General features: G+C 37.9%; 1 non-coding gene across 1 annotated transcript; it reads right to left on the bottom strand.

Annotated features, from left to right (window-relative positions):
* Positions 1-13,704: 13,704 nt before the first annotated feature.
* On the bottom strand, positions 13,705-13,784 carry TRNAL-UAG. Its single transcript has one exon. It is a non-coding gene; the product is annotated as a tRNA-Leu (tRNA).
* Positions 13,785-15,631: the final 1,847 nt, after the last annotated feature.

Genomic DNA, 15,631 nt, shown 5'->3' on the forward strand with positions numbered 1-15,631 from the left:
GTGAGTGTTTGATATTTTAGTCCCATAGAAATCCTGAGATTGTAAAATGAGAACCCACAAAAATTTAATTTTCTTCAAAGAAAATCGCCGAAATATGAATTTAAAGGAAAAACAAATAGAAATGGCCTAAAGTCGATCCACTTTATTCATAATATTTAAGATCATGAAGAGTTCATTTTTCGTATTGCATTGTCTCCTAAAGAGCCGAAGGTTTGAGATCCAATTTTCAAACTTGATACTACACGCTTTAAAGTCCACATTTAAGCAACTGAAGCATATTATCCATTATGACCATACCAATGATCGCAAAATTATGATTACTCGTCCAATTAAGAGAGAATTTACGCTTTGGTTAAAATAAATTACTTAAAGCATCGTCATATTACAAGGCTTTCGTGAATATACGAAAGTTAAAATGCAAAAGCAACAAAATATATTATAATTGATCCATATGGCTCTATACACACCACAAGTTCTTTTGAATAATATCACGGAAAGCTCTCGCACGCACGCCATAACGAATGAACAACTCCCGTAGAATTTTTCATCAGAAACATGAAACTAGAAGCTGTCGACCATTTAGCTTGGCCCCATCTTCTTTTCCTCCATGATTTCCCAGTAGCAGCTGCAACTTGCTTTCATCTTAATCCATCTTCTTTTCCTCCATTATTTTTCCCCATCTTGTTAGCTTAACTATTTTCGCCTTAATCCAACAGAATATCGTTCCTACGAGTATTTTGGGAATTGATCTAACTTTCCATCACTTGCTTATTGTAGCTTTTGGTGGCTCTCTCGGAGGATAGCGTTAAGATCTTGTCAGGGACTCCATCGAAAAGAAGAGATAATTCAAATCTAATATAGACTTGTCAAAATGGGTCTTAAACTCATTTATGAACCCAAAATTGCTTGAACGGGTCATGTATGGATCAACCCATTCCTAACCCACGAAAGATAGGGCTCAGATTATCTTTTCTTTCTCTTTGTTGGGTTCGGTCTGTTGATGGACGCTGCCTCGGCTCCAACTCCACTTCACACTCTTTCCCCTTCATCCCCCTCTCCAAGCTAAGAAATCGTCCCAGGGGCCGAGCGAAACGCAGAAGGTGGTCCCGAGGGCCGCAGAGACATCTTTTTGTTCGGGGTGGAGCCTGGCGAGGCGTTCATCATCAAGCTTAGGCCATTCGAGTAGGAGTTCTCGAGAGAGGCCGCCCGGATGTTTGATCTGATGGTCTACACGATGGGAGGCCGTCCATATTCATCCAGGATAATGAAGCTGCTGGACCCCAAGGGGGAATACTTCAGCAATTGGGTGATTGCATGGGAGGACTGCACGATCAAAGGCCGCAAGAACCTCGACATGGTCTTGCCCAAAGAATTGAACGTACTGATCATGGACGACACCGAAACCGTGTGGCCGGATCATGCAGATAACCTGATAGTGATCCATCCATTTTACTAATTCTCTCACGGAAGCAAGAAGCGGCAGTGTGCGCGGGTCAGCTTCGATCTCAACGGGGGCGAGCGTGCCCATTATTGTGGTCAATTGACTTGGACAATTTGCACTTAATAGTTTTCCATACTAGGAAATATTATCAATGGCAGGTTTGATTAGAATTGATTTTCTCTAAAAGCGCAACCATATACACCCCTCCGTGTTTACCTAATTATTTGAATAAATTAAATCTCATTCTGACAAATCTAAATTAGACTTCGAATTGTCTCTTCTTTTTTATTGGGTCTTCGACAAGCTTTGAACTCTATCCACCGAGAGAACCACCAAAAGCTACAATAAGAGAGCGATAGAAAGTTAGATCAATTGCATATCTCCTATAGGAGCAACATTTAGTTGGATTAAGACAAAAATAGTTAAGCTAACAAGATGTTGCTTTTGGAAATTCATACCTTTGATGAGACGAAGTCGTGCAAGTGGCAGATTTTGGTAGATCACGGATCCAACTTTTTAGAGATAGAGCGCATAATGATGCATCTCCTCATGAAATCAGGAGTGTTTTTCATATGTGGCCATACTATTTGATGAAACAAATAGATAACAATTTAGATGGATCAATTGATTTTTTTAGGAGAAGATTATAGTGGTCGCTGGAATAACTACAGCATTTGTTGATAAAGATGGTCATATATGAGGGAGTGGCAAGATTGTGGCTCGAGAGGAATAAGATATTAAAGTTTGTAGCATCAAAAGATGAGAGCTGTATAAATAGGCAAAAAGTTGGCCATTCTCATTTTTGGGAGATACACCTGCATATTTTGCCTTTATAACATTCCCATAACAAGAAATATGATAAGTGGTAGGTTAGGTAGGAATTGTATAATCCACTAATGTGACAACGCACATTCTTTTGTCGTTACTTGACTTTTAAGGAAAACCGTTGTATTGAACTTCAAAAATTGATGATTTTGCTTAACCGAAATGGTAGACGTGGCAATTCGACGAACGATATTCAAAGCCGTTATTGAATTCATTGATAAAATGCTCAAAGGCACGTACTTAACCTAATGGTTCCTATAGGTGCCTAAAAGCTGTAAATCTATAATTTATTTCTTAATATATAAGTACCATCTTAGTCAACTTGAGAGACTTCCGACATCAAGCAAACTCATTGGTCTCGCATACATTGTTTGATGTTGTTGCCACATAGAATAAGCTTAGTAAGAGCAAAGGATGGAGAGAAATACTCTCAAGAAATATTTAGCAACAAATTTATGCGAGAGAGCATGAGGTGCTAATGTTATTAATCATTGGCAAAAGAAAACTATACATCTTTTTTCAGCAAACAAAAGGTAAATATATCATTAGTATGGAAAGATACATAGTCATCGCTACGTGGGAATTAACAATTTCGTTGGGTATAATATCTTCTAAAAGGTGTTTGGTACTCTGTATTTGCAGATAGATTGAATTGAGGAGAGTAGGGCAGATCAAGCTTGAATCAAAGTGCACATTGAAAGCTTTGGGTATTCCACCTATGCGTTATGATTAGTATTGCATACATAGTTAGGTTACTATATGAAGGTAATGAGCGTATAATATGACATTATTTGAGGTTTAGAATCTGGGTCGTTATAGATACTAGTACTTTGAAAACTATGCGATCATTGTAAAAGATAGGGTTGCTGATGTCTTGTAGAGTACCAGAGCAATTATTCATCAGACATTAAAACATTACATATGTATTTTTTTTGGGCAGATACCAAATGTATGACTGATTCATATGTTAAGGCATCGATATTCGTGATTGTATTGCTGTAAATTTGAAAGGAAGATGCCGGGATAATGCTAATTTAAGCAAAAAGTACAGCTCATGCTACAATCGATTCAACCATTCTTGCAAAATTAGGATGCCGACAAAGTAATTTTCCGCAAATAAAATCATCCCAATTTAAGCCATATGATATCTAAGCGAGTTGAATCCTATGGGAATCTCATTCATGGTTTTAATGCAATGTATATGACTGGATGGAGCCAACTGTGGACTACATTATATATATTATATATATTTAGCTCACAAACTCAAAAGCACAAAAATATAACAAGTCAACCATAATTAGCTTCTTGACCAAAAAAGAAACCATAATTAGCTCGCCAATTAAGAAACTTGCCGAAAATGGCATCGCTAAAATAGACACAGTGGTGTCCTGGGCTTGTTGTATTCGCCATTGCATGAATGCCCTTTTTTTTTCCAAAGAAAGCTGTCATTCATATCATAATAATAGTTCGAGAGTTACATATTTCAAATCTACCAAATTCCAAACAATTTCTAGAATAAACAAAAGCCTATATAAAAAAAAAACAAAAAGCACAATCTACAACTAAAAGCACACTTTCATCCCTCCAAAACAAATCTGTCATAGTAAAATTTTGGCTACTAATCATTAAAATTCGTGATGAGCACATGCCGAGATCTCCCACTTCATTTGCAATGGCTTGCAATGCTTGTCTAGGCTTGACGTCCTCATCAACATTGCCATGCAGAGACACCAACATAAATATGTTGAAAGAACACAGTCTAATACCTATAGGAAACTCCCAAATCTATATCTAGATCTAGTTTGCTAGAGTAAAATCTCCAACTATTGACCTAAATATAAATTGGGAGAAAAGAGCAGCCTAATCTCATAGGATTATGGAGCTACGTCACGAACATCCTGATCGGCGATTGTCGATCGGGTTCTCTACCAATGGCGCTTTGTGTTGGGCCGCGCCAAGAGCTTGCTCATGATCGTAGAGGTGAAGAGGGCTGCGTGCTTGATGACCACGTAGTTGTCTCGCTCTTCGTATTGGATCTCGAGCTTGTGAGGAAACTGTCGGCGGGTGGGTAATTTTGAGTTTGATGGATAGATAAAATGAGACATTTAAACCATAATAGAGTATAACTATGAAAATCTATTGGCGGTGCTATTTCCACCCCATTTCAGTTAAGGTACTCTATTTTTCCATGAACAGACCAAAACAACCTTCTCCCTCTTCGATTTGTTATTTCTTCTTCTTTTTTTTATCAACCTAGCAAAAATAACTATTTTTTTCCTATTTTCTCTATTAAATTATCGACTTTGCATTATAAATGATAAATTACACTCAATAAGATATGATTTTATCATGCATCATGTGATTTTGCCTAGAAAAGTTCATTATTTTTAATTTATAGTCTCATTTCTTTAAAAACAAAAGTTTTGTAAAAGTTTAGAAATTTTTAGTTATAACAACTCCTGAACACACAATTAAATATCTTTTTTTTTATGAAATAGTTTGAGGAAAACTTTATTTCAAAGTTGAAAATTAAAATTTAATCAAATAATCTAGCAGATTTTAATCTTATAGGTGATTTTTCAGGATAAATTTGTAGGTTCCTAAAGTTAAACATCTGATTTATGCTCTCCTTTTTAGCTTTGCACATTTTACTATTGTCATGACCTAAAATTAAGTTTTCAATTTTAGGTTAATGGATTGCCAAATTAATTACTTAGATTAATTAACTTAGCTAGAACTCTCTTCTTCATTAATTCTTGTACCAAATTGTAACATATTGGTTAAATGATTATCTTGCAAAAGATTTTTAGTTTTTCACGTATTACAGCCGCCACTAATCATTTTGAGAGGTTGATTAGAAACCTAATAAATATATAAACTCGGGAGAAGACTTCAAAACCTTTTATTTTTAGTCATGAAGCGAAATTTTTGGAGAAATATCTCGTAGAAACATTTTGATGATTTCAAAACTATCATTTGATATTTCCATTTACCTTTGATGTGCAGATGTTTCATATACATTGCTAAGGATCACATTGTAGCCATCTATCATGGCCGTCATCATCAAAAATCGTGTGAAGATTGAAGCATTTTCATGAAAACATTCATTCACGTAATCCTAGAGCACTAAGAGGGTATCGAAGTGGTACCTTTCTTTCCCGCGTCAATCCCCCGAGGGCATGCTATCTCGAGATCGAGTCTTCATCCGACATCTACATCCTCGACTTCATTAACCGAGTCCCTGTATCACGAATCGGATTCTCTTGGCGTGTCTTGTGGAACCATCTCCATAGTTTCGAGTTTTAGGACTTTCTTTACCTGGGTTGATTTGATCTCACCCGTATACAATGGTCTTTGATTCTGGATTCCACAGCTTATAGCCCTTGACCCCTTCCTTGTATCCGACAAATATGTTCTTCTCGGACTTATTGTAAAGCTTACCCCGTTTCTCCTTGGGTACATGAACATATGCATCACACCCGAACACCAAACGGTTAAGTACGGTCATGCTAATATTTGAGCTCCCAAAGATCGGCATCTCGCCTTTTCTATGAGTGACCGATTTACCCCCATTTACCCCCCCCTTTCCTCAGGGGCTTAGGCGTTTGTCTTGTTGCAATACCCCATTATCCACACAAAATTGCTTAATAATTGCGGAACGAAGGACCTTGATCTTCCCGCCCAATTGATTTTCAACCAAGGCCTTAAATTCACAAAATTTCTCGAATACATCGGATTTACTCTTAATAAAATAAATCCAGCTATATCTCGAAAAATCATCTATGAATGATACATAGTACCGGGATCCTCCAATAGATGGAGTCGGAGTAGGTCCAAAAACGTCAGCGTGAATCGCCTCAAGAACCTCTGCTCGTACCGGTGTGTTGGAAGCTAACTCCGTTGTTTTCCATGGAGACAGGGTGTTCACGACCCGAAACCCATAGAGCATTTTGGAACTCCTTCTACCATATGACTCGAAGCTAAGGTAGACATCCCCTTTTCACCAATGTGCCCTAACCTACGATGCCACAACATGGACATATCATGTCCATCTTCCTTGGCCTTTTCGGAAACAAACCCACTACCAACATGTTTCCCGGGCCCCCTTATATAATGTCCAGTAACGGACTCCTCGTGCAATCACAATAGAACCACGAGTCATCTTGCACGAATCCTTATCCACGTTAAAAGTAACCCTCAATCAACGTACCGCATAATGATTTCTACTCATCAAGGGTATGTGCATCACGCCGGAATAGTCTTCACGGTGCCATTACTCATCCTCGGCTTCACCCCCCCCCCCCCAAAAAAACAAATCTCCGAGCATGACATCCCCACCATTATATTGCTCATATTCACAAAACCGGTGTCTATGAGGCGTCATGTGGTATGAAGGATCGATCAACGAGATTATGAAGTTGCGACATACATGCCACCACATATCATCCTGCATCGACCTCCCTTTTCCAGAGGATGATTCACCTTCCTTCTTAAAAACTAGCTTGTTTTTACGGTCTCGCTTCACATGGCCCCATTCTTCACATCTCCAGCATTGTATCCTCCTCTCCCTACTCTTCGATCGCCCACGAGATTTGGACCTGGACCCTTTCCGATTCGAGTCTTCTCGCTAGCCTTCCCCTAGCCTGCCAATGCCTCTTTCTCGATCCCTTTCTTCGTGTCTCCTCGGATAACAAAGCGGAACACACACTTTCATATGATAATTCTTTATCCCCACCACCGATCACAACAATCAAGTTATCCCATGAATCCGGCAGTGAACAAAGCGGTGTTATCGCCTTATCATCATCCTCAAACTTAACACCGATTGATACGAGTTGACTAATCAACGTGTTAAAGCTATACAGATGTGCAGAAAACGAGTCGCCCTCATGCATCCGAAGATTATACAGCTTTTTTCTCAAAAATAGCTTATTAACCAACGACTTACTTTGATACGGCGACTCCAGTTTCTGCCACAAGTCCTTGGCTGTAGGTTCGCTCATCACGTTCATCAGAATCGAATACGTGAGACAAAGCCGAATCAAGCCCTTTGCTTTCCGATCAATCCGATCCCGGTCTTCAATCTCCTTTGGATCCGCCCTTTTGGAAGACGTCTCGTCATCCTTCCCCGCTTCCTTGCTCCGATTCCCTTATCACGACACCAGGCTTCGCAAAGAACGGGCCTTTCCGTTTCGATTGCCGACCAAAGATCTCGATCGCAAAGTAGATCCTCCATCTTCATCTTCCACAGATCGAACCGCGTCCCATCGAATTTTTCGATCTCAATCCGTGACCTTCCCGACATCTCCGATAAACCCTAATCTCTCGAACACCTGGCTCTGATACCAATTGAAGGGATTTATCGAAGCCGAATCAGACGATCACACGGAGAATCGAGAAAAATTGAAAAGACGCACGAGATTACCCAGGTTCACCCCAAGATTAGGGCTACGTCCTACAAAGAGATTTTCACTATATTTTTCAGGTTTCTACCATTTCGCATATTACAATGATAAAACCTAGCAAAATATATATGCCCAAAAAACGGGCTAAAAAACCTAAATCTCTTAATTCCACCATACGGGCCAGCTTAAATAAAAGCCCAAACCCGTAGAGGTTCCGGGGGTGCTGCCCCCGAACCCCTGAACTCCCGCCCGCTCACCGGCGAGCGGGAATCCATTCCCTGACCGGGCGGCGGAACCCCTCTGGGGAGGCGCGCCCCCGAACCCCGCCATTGATGACGGGCAGGGACACCCGTGTCGGAGGCGCTACTCCCGAACCCCCGCATCCCGCGCGTAGGGATCATATGTCGTTGGATAACACTTCGGTTTCCCTAAGCTCACGTGGGCGTACCCGGTGTGAGAAACAAGGGTCCCCGAAGTATTCGCCAACTCCAACGGAACAAACAATTAAATATCTGTTTTTTTATGAAATAGTTTGAGGAAAACTTTATTTCAAAGTTGAAAATTAAAATTTAATCAAATAATCTAGCAGATTTTAATCTTATGGGTGATTTTTCAGAATAAATTTGTAGGTTCCTAAAGTTAAACATCTGATTTATGCTCTCTTTTTTAGCTTTGCACATTTTACTATTGTCATGACCTAAAATTAAGTTTTCAATTTTAGGTTAATGGATTGCCAAATTAATTACTTAGATTAATTAACTTAGCTCGAACTCTTCCAAATTCTACCAAATTGTAACATATGGTTAAATGATTATCTTGCAAAAGATTTTTAGTTTTTCAAAGCCGCCACTAATCATTTTGAGAGGTTGATTAGAAACCTAATAAAATAACGGGAGAAGACTATTTTATTTTATTACGCGTTGGAGAAATATCTCGTAAAACATTTTGATGATTTCAAAACTATCATTTGATATTTCATTTACCTTTGATGTGCAGATGTTTCATATACATTGCTAAGGATCACATTGTGGCCATCAAATAAAAATCGTGTGAAGATTGAAGCACTTTCATGAAAACATTCGTTGAGGACCTCAAAAGATTTGGTCACCCGGATAGGTGATATCGGAGCTTGAAAGATCGGGTGAAATGAGGAGTATAAAGTTTATACATGTTAATGTTTGAGAAAGATCGACTGAATTTACCCATGCTTGATGAAAAAGGCCAACGGGAAGATTCCTTTCTCCTCGAGAACAATACACTTCTCTCCGACAATGTAAAGCAGAAAGCTATCAGCGAAGAACAATAGGTCAACACCTATTTTAGTAAAGTCTTATCTAATGTTGAGAAAGCTAATTCAGCGTAAGGACAAGATGTACCATCGAACTCCAACGGCTCTTTTGCCACTCCAAGGTCACTCAAACGGCTATTTGCTAAGGCTTATAAAAGGAAAAGGTCGTGAAGGCCAAGAAAAAACCAACCAAGACACAAAAATCTGATTGCTTATCCAAGTGTTGATCTAGAAATTGTTCTAGTTGAAAAACGTAAGTGTAAAAGATTTTGTGATTATTTAATAGCCTTGTAATCGTGCAAAACAAGTGTACATCCATGAGTAGTGAAGTTGTATCAAGATAGTATGATTTATCGTGTAAAAGATCAGCTCACGTATTGTTTGTAACTTGTGAGACGGTTTACTAGTGCATTCCAGCCCACGTTGTGGTTGTTAGTTGTGTGGAGTGAGGCGGTTTACTAGTGCATTCTAGCCCGCGTTGTAGCTATTAGTTGTGTGGAATGGATGTAGGTTTGGTATATAAGCCGAACCACTATATATCCGATATGCCAATCTTTTCTATACCATTACTCTACTTGCACATACTCAAATCTTGTTTAGCAAAACATTTTCTCACCCGATCTTTTTCATATTACCTTTGATTTTTTGCAATATTTGAAAAAATTTCAAAACAACCTATTCACCCGCTCTAGGTTGCATTGTTAAATATTACAAAATAGAGATTTTAAGTTCGGGACTTAGTTAAATTAAATTTTTTTAATTAATACCCTTTCGATACTAATTTCATGAAAAATTCAATTTGGCAATTTTGATGAATTCTAACTTCAAGTTCATAGGTTCAAATTTTTTTGGGTTTTCTTTTTATCAATTTTTTTTTTATTTTTTGTGTAATTTTTTAAATTAAAAATTAAAGGAAAATTTGAGTGAATTGGTTTAAGATTGTCTTAAAGATTTTGCATTTAATTTTCATTAGTCCCCAAAAATTTTAAGAAAATATTTTTACCATAAGTCTACATCTTTTAAAAGTTAAGATGGATAAAAAAATATTTTAATTCATTGAATGCAATCCACTAGATACAATTTCTAAAAAACCCTATCTTTTTAAAAAGTGATAAGACGTGATTTTCAAGAAACCATGTCTTGCTACTTTTTTCTATTTGCTTTGATTTTGTGTCATAAAATTAAAAGATGAGCCATGAGAATTTTTTTTTAAAAAAAATCTTCGGTTTTGTTATGTGCATTTAAATTCGAATTGCAAGTTTTTAGTTAAAAGAGAGTTACCGCTATTTCTTTCAAATTAAGCTTTGATCTAGAACCTTATAGATCCGGCCCCTAAAATTCGAAATATTAGCTATGAAAATAATTCTAACTAAAGCCTATAGATAGAGTTATTTCCATCTATACGGTTGCAGATTATGAAATTTTCCTAATAGATTACATGTTTAAATATTTTCGGGTATCTTGAGTATATTAAAAAAAAATTTAGATTATTGCAAGATTTACACAAAATCCCAAAAATATTCACATTGATCACAATCTTTCCAATTCGAGCACAAGACATACTTGCAGATACATTCAGAGTTTTCAATTTGCAAACTTAACGAGCAATTTTTCCAATCAAGGCAATTGAATACCCTAACTTACGATGCAATTTTTTTAAGATATGCAATTCATGCTAATTAACTCAATTAATTTCGAAAAATTTGAAAAAGGGCATGAAGTGCCCTCGTTTTCTCAAATGAGAGCCTGAAGTGAATATTGTTTCAAATAAGGGCCTAAAATGCTCAAATTGTTTCAAAATAAGGCCTAGCTGAATGGCATTTTTATCTTTTGATTTTTTTATGTTTATGTTTTTGCCTTTTCTTTTTTGTTTATCTTTTTCTTTTTTCCCCTCCCCTGCCCTGTTCATCATCTCCCCCCACACGTCTTCTTCATGGGGATGTCGCTGAAAGACTTGCGCCAATGCCTTCACCTGTTGGAGCCTCCTTCTCCCGCCGTCGACTCCAGTCACCACATCCACAAATGAGTGGCGTCGTATGTGCTGCCGCCAACATCTTGATCAAATCTGGCGAGATCGACACCTCTTAGTCGCTGCTCAAGTGCCATGAAACTCTATTCACTGCGCCTTCGCTGAAGTCCTCAACGTTGGGCTCTGCTGGCTACTCTATGCCGACTAAGCTCCTATGACGGATCCCAGTGACCCATATGAGCCGCGATGTTACTTGCTACCCAATGAGGACACCACCTCTAGCCGCGATCCTTGCATCATGACCAACGCCGGAGCTTTTGCTCTCTCTTTCGTCTGCTCAACTCTGCCGCCGAGCCCCCTGGTTTCTTGGCTAAAAGAAATAAGAGAGGACGGGCCAAACCGGCTCTACGATGAGTGGCAATGACATCGGTGGGTCGAATCTCGGACTAGGAGCGCGCGCGGGTGAGCAACGGGACTCCCTCTAGCTGCTTTTCACCGACAATTTCATGGGACTCTTTCTTCGGTCGTCGCTGCGCAGCTGACGTTAGCGCCTTTCACCAGCACTCGGCTTTTGCCGTCCATCCCAGTATAGTCAGGCTCGAGTCATCTAGTCGACCGCCACACGATCCACCTAATTTTCAGACACAAAAAAGGAAAAATAAATAAAGCAAAAGTACAAATCCTTCTTCTCCTCTCCATCTCACGATCTCATTTCCTCCAAATCTCATCTTGCTGCCTCTATTTCATCTCTCTCCGCGATGCCACATTAGCTCAAACCGCAACTGCAATCCATGGCGTCCTCCACTGTGATTCCGCTGCCTTCGGCATCCTTTGTTACCAACAAGGTGAGTTCCAATGCCTGTGTATCATCATTACCAGCAAGGTGAGAGGCCCTCGCCCCATGCTGGCCTAGGTGAGGGTAGCCCAGCGCCGCCCAAGTAAAGGCATTTGTGGCTGTGGTGACCAGCGTAGATCGCAGAAGAAGGTGGCTCCGATAGGTAAAGGTGTTGGTGTAGGTCTTTCAGTGACATCCTCACAAAGAAGACGTGTAGGGGGAGATGATGAACAGGAGGGGAGGGGAGGGGAAAAATAGAAAAAGGAAAATAGAAAAGAAAAGGTAAAAAGAAAAACATAAAAAAAATCAAAAAAGGAAAGGACAAAAAGGCCCTTCAGCTAGGCCCTTCTTTGAAACAATTTAAGCACTTCATGTTTTTATATGAAACATGATTCACTTTAGGCCATTATTTGAGAAAATGAGGCCACTTCGGACCCTTTCTGAAATTTTCCCAATTAATTTTGATAGGAACTAAAGTTTAATTCCTAATTTTTATACAAAATGAAAAAAAAAGAAAAATCAAAATTTAGGTATCAACAACTATGAACTACAAGATGGGGTTGAAAATTTATTTACACATTTTTCACTTTCAAACTCGCGTCTCATATATTTTTAGGGGAAAAGTTTAAACATAATTTAAAGTTTTGATTCACTTGCTATGAGATTGAATTTGCAATCATTTTTATTACTTTCTTCATAGTAGGATTTGAACAATAAGAAGTTTCATGTGTTTTCCTTTATGCATTTATCTTTTGTTAATATTTAGATATGCCCTAAATATAAATATGTATGGCATTTGATTTTGCTTTTAACAAATTAACTTTTCCCTACTTTTGATCAATTTTTATTTTCCATTTATTTATGGAGACCGCCTATGCAATTAAATTGAATATCAATTTTCGACTTTGAAATATAGTTTCACTCATACTATTAGAAAAAGAAAAAGGCAATTGATTACGTGTCCATAAGTTGTCGTGAATAGAAATTTCTTGTAAATGAAAAGATAAGACCATATATTAAAATTGATAACATTCTCTAGGTAAAATGATAATAAATGATGGAAAATTGATATCTTGATGGATGTAATGGAGCATTTGTATTGTGAAATTAATGTCGGAGATGATAAAAATAAAGGTAGCTTTTATGGATTAGCCTAATAAAAAGAACAATAAATTGATGGTATTTTAGTAAGTTAACCGAAAAAAAAAGAGTTAATGTCAATGATTTCTAGAATTTGTTCATAGTTAATCACTTATTTAAAAAGCCCAAATTACGTGGTGAAATAATGGGAGTTTCCTTATCAACACCGTTTCTATTCGATAGATACATGGAATTCGATATTCTTAATGGCCCCGGAAGAATTGGCTTTGTTGCTTAATCTATTTCGGAGTTAGATACAAAACTATCTTGTTTTTGAGATATATGCCTACGTACCATCATTATGCCACACCGCTACGGCCTATTTAGACATCATATGAACCTAGCCGTGAGCCGATTTTCGTACAACCACGGCCAAGGACAATTGACCGCCAAGCCATGCGCCGCCTCCGAGATAGATCGATTGCTCGATGATTGCGACTTGAATCACCGGGTTCTTGTTGAGATCATAGGCCAACCGAGCCGGCATCGGCCACGGCCACATCGGTGTCGGCTTGAGTGATCAACGTCCATCATGTAGCGACGGATCATCTCATGAGACACGATGGACTCCTTAAGGGGCTCGAACTCGAACGACCTAAGGATGTGGGGAATAGAATCCAAGGACATCAAGACATCGACGTTTCTCGAGGAGGATCTAAGTGGCGGGATGCAAGAGAGGACGGCCGTGCCGAGGAAGGCGGATCGGGAGGAGAGAGGAGTGAGAATTTTCTGGATTCTTTTAGCTTTAACTTTCCATCGAAAAAGGAAAAAACAAAACATAAAATGTTGAGAAAATAAAATTGACAGCTGTGGGATTTGAACCCACGCCCTTTCGGACCAGAGCCTAAATCTGGCGCCTTAGACCACTCGGCCAAACTGTCACTTCATTGCTCCTCGTCGCCTCCATAATAAATAACCATTAAGACTTTTGCCGATCGAGATAATTCAATAATAATAAATTATGTATAATAATAAATATTATAATTCAGAGATTATGCTCAACCACTTTTCTTCTCGCATCTTTTCAGAGGTGTCTAGACCGAGTTGGGTGAAAAAGACAGGTAGGTATCTTGATACAAGTACAAAATCTCAATAAATTATTGAGGAAAATAAATAATTAAAATTTATCGAAATTAAGTTTTTTTTTTTGTTTTTTTGGGTCAAAAAGTCTCCTCCGCGTGCGATTTTTCTAGATACGATAATGAACGAGTCTTTACAAGAAAGAGGTCCTGGTGGTTGGTTAACCTAACTTTTGTGCCCAAATTTATATTACTATAGTCTCCATAATACAAGCATAATACATTAAATTTAATAAAGAAATTTCCATTCGTCTAATTTTTTTTTTTTTGGGACTTGGTTATTACCTTGTTATATTTTATATTGTCCATGGTTGTCTTCATTCTAAAAACCTAAATGTCGATTTTCATTCGCAATTCCATTGGTCGTTTTTCTTCTTTTTTTTGTCAGAAAATAACTAGCATTACTGATAATTAGAGTTTCGCACAAAAAGGCCCAAACGAAGGGTATTAGCACGTAGTAGCACCCAAAGGGGCTGAGGCGGGAAAGAAACCCAATGGGCTGGAACACGATTAGAACGATGCATCTTGACGACCCAATCGGTAGCGTGATTTGCGCTTCTCTTGAAGTCCCGTTGGTTAATTCTTTTCTTCTTGATTTTTGCATCCACTGTGATGTGGAATGATTGATCCATTGGTAAAGTGCGTTAACTCAAGCTTTTCTTTCCGGTATAGTGAAAGGAATCCAAACTTTTGATCTTACTTTTTTCTCATTCGCTGGCTAAGAATCAAAATACAAAACTATAGGAGGGGAAAAATATAAAAAAAAAACACTTTTAAAAGGTTATGATTAAAGAGTTAAGGAATCCTTTAAGTTATGGCGGGTCTACCAATATTGACCGGCTCTCTTAAATTGAAAGGAAAATATTTAATTAAATGAAAAGATAAAAAAAATTAAATAATTGACTAAACAAATAACTCTTCGAGGTCGTCGCCAAGCCCATCGATAGCGACAAAACTATGACTTAAACATTGTTATCCTCCTAACCACCCAAATTAGATTGTTATTAGAGGCCGCCCGGTGTGATAAGGATGTTTTGAATTAGAGTAAGAAATAAATAATCAAGTTAATTAGGGAGACCATATAGGAAATTGATCATATTGATTTTGTCATACGATTATGATTTACTATAGGAGTTTTATAGCTTTTGTAGGTTTTAGCATGTGAAAATTGATGGTATCGATTTTCGAGTCATTCCAAAGTAATGATTGAAATTAAATTCGAATTCCATTCAAAATGTCGAAATTATATTATTTTTTCGATCAATTTAATTATAGTAATTCTTATCGTTTAGTTATACGGAGTTTCCGCATTAAAGTATGGCATTATTTTTATGGAGTTGGTGTGCAATACCAAATTGTACAATTTAAATTTGCAAAACCATTTCAAAATCAATCGAATCTTCGAGCATCTTCCACTTTAAGTAATGTGATTGTCTATACTTATCCCAATCTCACTCCGTAGCAAAGCCAAAACTCTAAACAACTTTCGATTTCGAATTTACACCTTTAAAACGCTCGAGGAGAGTAACTATAAATAGCTGAACGAAAAAAAAAAAAACAAGAAAAACTAAAGGCCGTCCTTCCTATATATATTATTCATAAATCTTCATCATTCTTAGGCAATATAATTACGCGATATAGTAGCCTGT

This window comes from Rhodamnia argentea, chromosome 3 (assembly GCF_020921035.1).
Source record: "Rhodamnia argentea isolate NSW1041297 chromosome 3, ASM2092103v1, whole genome shotgun sequence".
NCBI lineage: Eukaryota > Viridiplantae > Streptophyta > Magnoliopsida > Myrtales > Myrtaceae > Rhodamnia > Rhodamnia argentea.